Source organism: Neofelis nebulosa, chromosome 2 (genome assembly GCF_028018385.1).
Source record: "Neofelis nebulosa isolate mNeoNeb1 chromosome 2, mNeoNeb1.pri, whole genome shotgun sequence".
In the NCBI taxonomy this organism is placed as follows: Eukaryota; Metazoa; Chordata; class Mammalia; order Carnivora; family Felidae; genus Neofelis; species Neofelis nebulosa.
Genome location: NC_080783.1, coordinates 123,592,063 through 123,599,779, shown reverse-complemented (window position 1 = coordinate 123,599,779; position 7,717 = coordinate 123,592,063). Strand labels below are relative to the sequence as shown.

Genomic DNA, 7,717 nt, shown 5'->3' with positions numbered 1-7,717 from the left:
GGGACATCTGACTGGGCCAGAGCCTCCCTACTCAAAGTGTAGTGCATGGGTCACCAGAGAACTAATAAAAATGCAGAATCTTGGGGTGCCTGGGTGGCTCAGTCGGTTAAACAGCAGGACTCTTGATTTTGGCTCAGGTCGTGATCTCACAGTGGATGAGATCAAGCCCAGAGTCGGGCTCTGTGTTGACGGTGCGGAGCCTGCTTGGGATTGTCTCTCTCCTTCTCTCCCTCTGCCCCTTCCCTGCTCTCAATCTCTCTCTCTCTCTCTCTCTCTCAAAATAAATAAGTAAACATTAAAAAATACAGAATCTCTTATGCTCGTTTCAGCAGCACAGATACTAAAACTGGAACGATACAGAGAAGATTAGTGTGGCCCTTACACAAAGATGACACACAAATTCGTGAAGCTTCCATATTTTTTCAATAATAACCAGGTTATGGAAAGAGCCTAAATGTCCATCAGCTGATGAATGGATAAAGAAGATGTGGTTTATATATACAATGGAATACTACTTGGCAATGAGAAAGAATGAAATCTTGCCATTTGCAGCAACGTGGATGGAACTGGAGGATATTATGCCAAGTGAAAGAAGCAGAGAAAGACAGATATCATATGTTTTCACTCATACATGGAACTTGAGAGACTTAACAGAAGACCATGGGGGAAGGGAAGGGGGAAAAATAGTTACAGAGAGGGAGGGAGGCAAACCATAAGAGATTCTTAAATACAGAGAACAATCTGAGGGTTGGTGGGGGGAGGGTGGGGAAGAGGGGAAAGTGGGTGATGGGCATTGAGAAGGGCACTTGTTGGGAGGAGCACAGGGTGTTGTATGTAAGTGATGAATCACAGGAATCCACCCCAAAACCAAGAGCACACTGTATACACTGTATGTTAGCCAATTTGACAATAAATTATATTTTAAAAAATACAGAATCTCAGGCCACACCCCAGACCTACTGAACCAGAGTCTGAAGGTTAACCAGTTGCCCGGGTGATTCATGTGCACGTTAAAGTGTGAGAAGCTCTGTTGTCAATAAATGAAGGAGTAAGAATTAGGAAGCTAGCAAAATAATTTGCTAGGACCTACTGGTTTTATTTAAAGGGAACATTTGGGGCGCCTGGGTGGCTCAGTCAGTTGAGCGCCTGACTCTTGATTTCGGCTCAGGTCATGATGGCAGGGTTGTGGGATCGAGCCCCATGTCGGGCACTGTGCTGAGCATGGAGCCTACTTGAGGTTCTCTCTCTCTCTCTCTCTCTCTCTCTCTCTCTCTCTCTCTCTCTCCCTCACTCTCTCTCTCTTCTTCACTCTCTCTCTCCCTGCTTGCCCCTCTCCCCCATTCACTCTCTTTCTCTCTCTAAAAAATAAGAATAAAAAAAATTTTAAAGGAAAATTCTATTCACAATGAAATATACCACTAAGAATTTTAAGTCTGATGGCAGCTTCCCTCCACTTTCAGAAGACCCTGTCCCTGGTGGTTAGTCCATGGCCACAGACGGAGCTGCCCCTGGACTTCCCTTTCCCCTCGGAGCCCCAAGCACCCATCCCTTGTGCCGTGCTCTCAGGAGGCCGTGTCGTCCCTGATGGCCACCTCCTCTCCGAGGCTCTGTGAGTCGGCTTGCTGCCCAGGGTCTCCTGGCTTGGCGCCATGGCCCGGGACACACTCAGTCACCACAGCTGTCTGTCTGCCTGAGCGCCAACCATGGGGACCTTGCTCAGCTCTGCACAGAACACCCATTGTTTCTGTTTGGATCGTTGCCCTAAATTCGGTTCGTTGGAAAGTGCTTGAGAGGATCTGTCGTCTCGCATCCACTTTTCAGAGTTGTGGTGTGTACCTGGAGAGTGGCATAGACCCACTTCTTCCAAAACAGGGTGAACCTTTGTTTGTCCTTCCCACCCGCACAAACCGTGCAAGCGTGTGGTCTTTCTCGCCTTCCTCTTTGGACTTAGGCTTGGTAAATAAGGCATCCACGCGGGGTCTAAATCATGCTGCTGTCTATGCAACCTGCCTTCCATGGGGGTGGGAGCAAAGCGCCTGTGGGTTCTACTTCTAAAATATGCTTCCAGTCACGTTCCCTCTCTCCACCCCCCCTCAGGCGCCACCTGACGGGCCACCACCCTTCCCGGTACCCTCCTAACTGGGTCCCTGCAGGCTAACTCTCCACACAGGCAGCCGGAGAATTTTTTCTTAAAACATAAATTGGATAATGTCTGTTTCCTGCTTAGAGGCTTCAATGTCTCCCCACAGCGCCGCTCTCCAGTCTCCTCTTGGGGACCTCGGGGTGCTGTCTGTCTCCTGCCCTCCCTTCTGTCACCTCTGCCCATCCAGTGCTCCCTAATCACGCTGGTCTTTCACTTCCTGCACCCACCAGGCCCTGTCAGGTTATAGCTGGGCCGACCCATCCTCAGACAGGCCTTCCCGTCCACCCCAGCTAAAAGAGTCACCTGACTCTTATTCTCCATGCCACTCATCACTTTTCATTTGTTGGCTTTCTTTTTTGGCCGTCTCCTCTGCTAGACCGTAAGCCCCACGAAGGCAGGGAGGGTGCCTCACCATTGTGTCTCCCGTGTCTGCACCGGGGCCTGGCATATGCCAGGAACTCACTAAACGGCTGCCAAATCAAATGAATGAACCCACTGTGTGCTCAGCATTTTCACCCCAAATCCCCTATCTGCCATCCAGAGGCACCTCCTTCACTCCTCTGGGCTTTCTCCGGCAGGTGGATAGACTTGTTTCACGAAGCCTTCCTAATGCACCCTAGCCCAGAGTCATCTTCTGTCTTAGAATCTACTGTGGTACCACTCACCACCCAATCTCTCCTCTCTCATACGTCCCCCGTACACGCACGCTGACATGCTCACTTACAGTTACACCTGTTCTCTCTGTGTTGGCTAGACTCTGTTCCTCTAAGAGAGGAGGTGGGGACGGTGGGGAAGTTTGGGCTCTGGAGCCACACCACTTGAGTTTGAATCTTGCCTCTGTCAATTACTTGTTGGGCACCTGACAAATTCTCTGTGCTTCAGTTTTCTTATCTGGAAAGCAGGGACAATAGCAGAACCTTCCTCACATGGTTGTTGTGAGAATTAAAAGGCCTAAAACATGTAAAAATACAAAGAACAATGCGAGGCATGTAGTAAGTGCTATATAAGGGTTAGGTATTATTATTATTATTTAATTGAGGAAGAAACCAAGGACCAAAACATGATTTTGCCCCGTGACGTTCTCCTGGAACTGGGCTTCTAATCCACAGAGTTTCCCTAGACCAAGAACCTTTCCACCTTCACCATGGCTGCTAGAGGCTTCCTTTGGGACCATATCCCTGGGGTCTCCTAGGGCTCGGTCATGGATACATGTCAGTGAAAAAGAAAAAGCAATTCAGGTATTGAGCAAAATCATATGTTCATTCAGCAATTTACATCATTCTTCCCTGCTGGCTCTTCAGCTGGAAACGAGAGGACAAGCACTGGCCATGGTCCCCAGGACGGGCTTCCAGTACAGGTCCATTGAGTGACGCACCTGAAGGGAGGGCCCTACCCAGCTGTGGTGTCAGGGCCAGGTGCGAGGAGTCCTTTCCTTGAGCCCAGCCTCCCCTCCCTCCATCTGCCCTTCTGTCTGCCAACTTCTTGCCATCCCTGCCCTCACGGTGGAATTAAGTCTTCTTTTCGTATTTGTCTTAAGTTGTACATCTCACCTTGTCTCCATCTCTTTCACCACATTTTCTGCCCTTTCCCCAGCCCTTCCCGCGGTGAAGCCTGTGGAGCTGACTCATGCTTCCCAGGGCTCAGAGCCTTCCCTATGTTAGGGATCATCTGGGGCACAGGTTTATCAGGCCTTTCTCCTGCCTTCTGGATGCAAGTGCTTTTACAAGCACTCCTAGTGACTTGTCTTTAGGGAAGCTGGGGAGTCCCCGCCCAGGGCTTACTCATGTTCCTTCTCCACAAAATCTCCGCGGTTCTCCCCCAGCCCGGGCTGCATCGAACGCCTTGACCTGGTGACGACTGGTTGTGGTTCTCTGTGTTGCTATCTAACCCTCCACAATCCATAGCTCTTCTGTTCATGCGATAGAAATTTCTTGACAGTAAGCATCACGTTTTCTCTCACACAGTGGACCCTCAATACATAGTTGGTTGAAGTTCTACTTTTTCCCTCTCGTTGTATTCATTTTGGATGAACACTGGAATGGTTTTACCTACACACCATCAAAAGGCAATGAGGGAAGAGACTTCGAAATACATTAAGCAAAAGAGGGGCAGTGTTCATTGTGATTAAACACGTCTCACACGCTGCGGTCTGGATTACTTGCTGATGCCTACAGGAGAAGATCCATGGACGGAGCTGGGTTGGGTTTCTTGTCTGAAGAGCTATTTCCATTCCCAGCTCCAACGTGAGCTACGTGTGTGACCCTAGGGAGATGTGTCAGCAATCCCAGCCTCAGTTTCCTCACTGTAAAAAGAAGGTTAAGACCCCATATCGTTGGGATGGTTGTGAGGGTAAATGAGATACCAAGTACGAAATCACTCTGTAAACTGTAAAGTGATGTGGCAATGGTAGTAATTACCCTTAGTCGTCCCTAGAGTTGGTTTTCCAGCTCACCTGTTTTCTTCATAGCCTGGCAGCTTTCCTACCTGGGGCATGTGACTAGAATTTAAATGCCATGCCAGGGAGCCCAGAAAATCTACTTCCCAGCAAGAGCTGTAAAACATCCCATCCTAATCGAGAGAGACAAAGAGGAACAATGACTCAGAGGCAGCTCCAGGGGAGCGGCCAGCTCAGACAAGAGACTCCTCAGACCTCAAAACGTCTTCTTACATGGGTGTGCCAGAGAATGTGAGCAGACCCATTGTAAGCTTTGGTCGTTCAAGGAGAAACTTGGAAACCAGACTATGATTGGATGGGTGTTTAACATCACTGAGAATGAACAAGATTGTCAGATGGTAACACTTAAAATCTGAACAATAACAATAAAAAGACAATAAAGGCATTACAGCGAAAGGGGACTGTTGTCCTGTAAATGAACTCCTAGAAAATCAGATTTTTCTGAATTTGATAAGAATGTATTAGAGGAGGCAGTTTGCAGACTTCCATGGGCTCTGGTGGGGCTGGGCTGAACGTGTGAGAAGAAAGCAACAGATTTAAAAAATCTGTACAAACACCAATAGAAATAAACTTGTAACTTGTTGCGACGCACCCACATCGTTAGAGACTCTGCCCTTAACATCTCTCTTTTAAATCTGACTCCAGGAAATAGATTTGGAACCGGATCAATCCCATCCTCGACTCTGCCATCCTTCTGTCAGAATTATAAACAGAAGATGATTACAGCACATCCTGCATGTGCCTTCCATGTGGCTCCAGTCTCGGCCTCACAAACGCAGCGAGTAAACACTCTCCAAGTGCAGTTCTGAGGCGTCGCCCATGTGGTTCGCTCTTGAAGGGGGAGAGGCCGGGAGGCCGGGCCCCGGGGGGCGTCTGCCCTGGGAGCTACCAGCCTTTTCCCTTCTCCTGGTGGCGGACAGGAGGTGGCGGACCCTTCCTTCAGTGCTTTGCGTGGTGGGGTGGAGTGGGGGAGGCTACAAAGGACGGTTGGAAGCGTTTTCTTTTCTTTCTTTCTCTTTTAAAAATCCGTTTCATTCCATCCCATTCCTGGAAAACCACAATCCCCCCAGCAGTCTCCCGAGTCCTTCGGTTTTGAAAAGCACACATTTTGTCTGCTACCCTTTGCTTCTGTGGATCTGTTTCGAGCAGCAATTACTTTCCGTGTAAATGAGTATGGAGCTGAGGCTTTCATTAATGTGTCAGGACGCCAGGCTCCTGTGGTTTGACACCATTTAAATATACAAATTGTTAACTTTATGATTTTTTGACAAATTTCTCCCCTCTCCCGAATCTCATATGAATCTCATTTTCCAAGGAACTGACCAAGGAACTCTGACCTCTTGCCTCAGTCGTTTGAGGGCCTCCGGTATTTTTTTCTTGGCCTGCTACTCTTGAGATCCGAAGGTGAATTGAACTTCAAAGGGCAGCAAGCCAGATGTCTTCTGTCCCCACGAAGGGCTGGTTTCCTCTCATTTGTGTGCGTTCTGTGTGCGTGAATTCAGGTCGGTGTCTTTCCCCTGGGCCTCCCCTGCTCCCAGCTCTGCCCCCAGGTCAAGTTCCTTGTTATTTGTGCTGCTCTGGCATGAGTGTGTGCATGCATGTGTGTGTTCCCCATCAGCACCAGAGGACGCCGGGCTCGCACTGTCCAATTCAGCAGGCCGTAATTCACATGGTTCATGTTGATTCGTACTGAGCGCTTGAAATGTGGCTTCTGAACGGAGAGGTGGTCTCAGTAAAAGACGCACTCGATGTCAAAGATTTAGTATGAAAAATAAAGCGTAACATGTCTCAATATGCTTTTATATGGATTACACACCGCATTGATAATATTGTGGATAGATTGGGTTAAACTAAATATGTTATCCATATTAATTTCACCTCTTTTTAAAGTGTGGCCACGAGATCATGTAAAATGACATATGTGGCTCACGTAACATTTCTGTGGGACAGTGGTCATCTGGACCGATGATGGAGACTTTGAGATGCATTAGCCGAGTCACAGGCTTTGTCTGCACTTGCGCTGGTAGCCTGCAAATGTTAAGGCTCTGCCGTGATGAGTAGGTAGGCTTTCAACAATCACGTTCCATAACTTGGAATTGCGGAGACACTCTGTCTTCATGTGTACCTTCAGGATGCCACATCGAGTCAAGTTTCTCAGGTGGTCCCTCTTCCCTGGCCAGGCTGATGTCCTGTGCATGTCTTCGTGTGTGGCATAGAGAGCCTCGTGCTCACTGGCCTGGGGCTGGACGCAGGCTGCTGGTGACTCAGACCTGGCTGCAGGCCCCCCGTATACCATGAGTATGTTTGTCCTAGGCAGTATCCAATCACTTGCCACCAAGTCTGGGCTGGATCACTTCTCCTTGACCTTGACATGTTTAGGATGCAGCTCAGCAGGAAAGGACTTTAAAGATTAGGTAGTCTAATCTTTCCATTTTACAAAGGAGGGCACCAAGACTCAGCCGTATGGGGCGAGAGGGCGGTTTTTATGAGCTTTAGACTTTGGCAGCAGAAGTTGCAAGTTCAAATCCTAGCTCTGCCACTTCTTAGCCAGGAGAACTTGGGTAGGTTAGTTGAACATTTCTGAGTTCAGTTTAGATGCCTGTCTAATTAAATGAGGATCATCATATCTCTCTCAAAGAATTGTTGTAAGAATGAAATAAAAGATGCTTGTAAATGCCATGGACTAAATATTTGGGCCTCCTCTCCGCCCATATTCATATATTATTAAACCTACCCCTCAAAGTGTTGGTGTCAGTGGGTGGGGCCTTTAGGCCCATTAGGGCTCTGCCCTCTTGTACCTGATTAATGCTCTTATAAAGGGAACCCAGGGAGCTCCCTCATCCCTTCTGCCTTGTGAGGACACAGCACAAAGACGGCCATTTACAGACCAGACACCGAATCTGCTGGCGCCTTGACCTTGGGCTTCCCAGCCTCTGGAACTGTGAGAAATAAATTTCTGTTGTTTATAAGCCAGCCAGTCTATGGTACTCTGTTAGAGCAGCCCAAATGGACTGAGACAGTAAATTACTCCTACTGTGATCTGGCAGAAAGTGAGTACTTGATAAATAGTGATTACTCTCGAAAGGTCCTACAGCCGATTCACAGCCGAGGTTGGGCTT

At 48.4% G+C, this 7,717-nt stretch overlaps 1 non-coding gene across 1 annotated transcript; it reads left to right on the top strand.

The window, feature by feature from the left end:
* Positions 1–316: 316 nt before the first annotated feature.
* LOC131505796 (U6 spliceosomal RNA) lies at positions 317–423 on the top strand. Its single transcript, XR_009258570.1, has one exon. It is a non-coding gene; the product is annotated as a U6 spliceosomal RNA (small nuclear RNA).
* Positions 424–7,717: the final 7,294 nt, after the last annotated feature.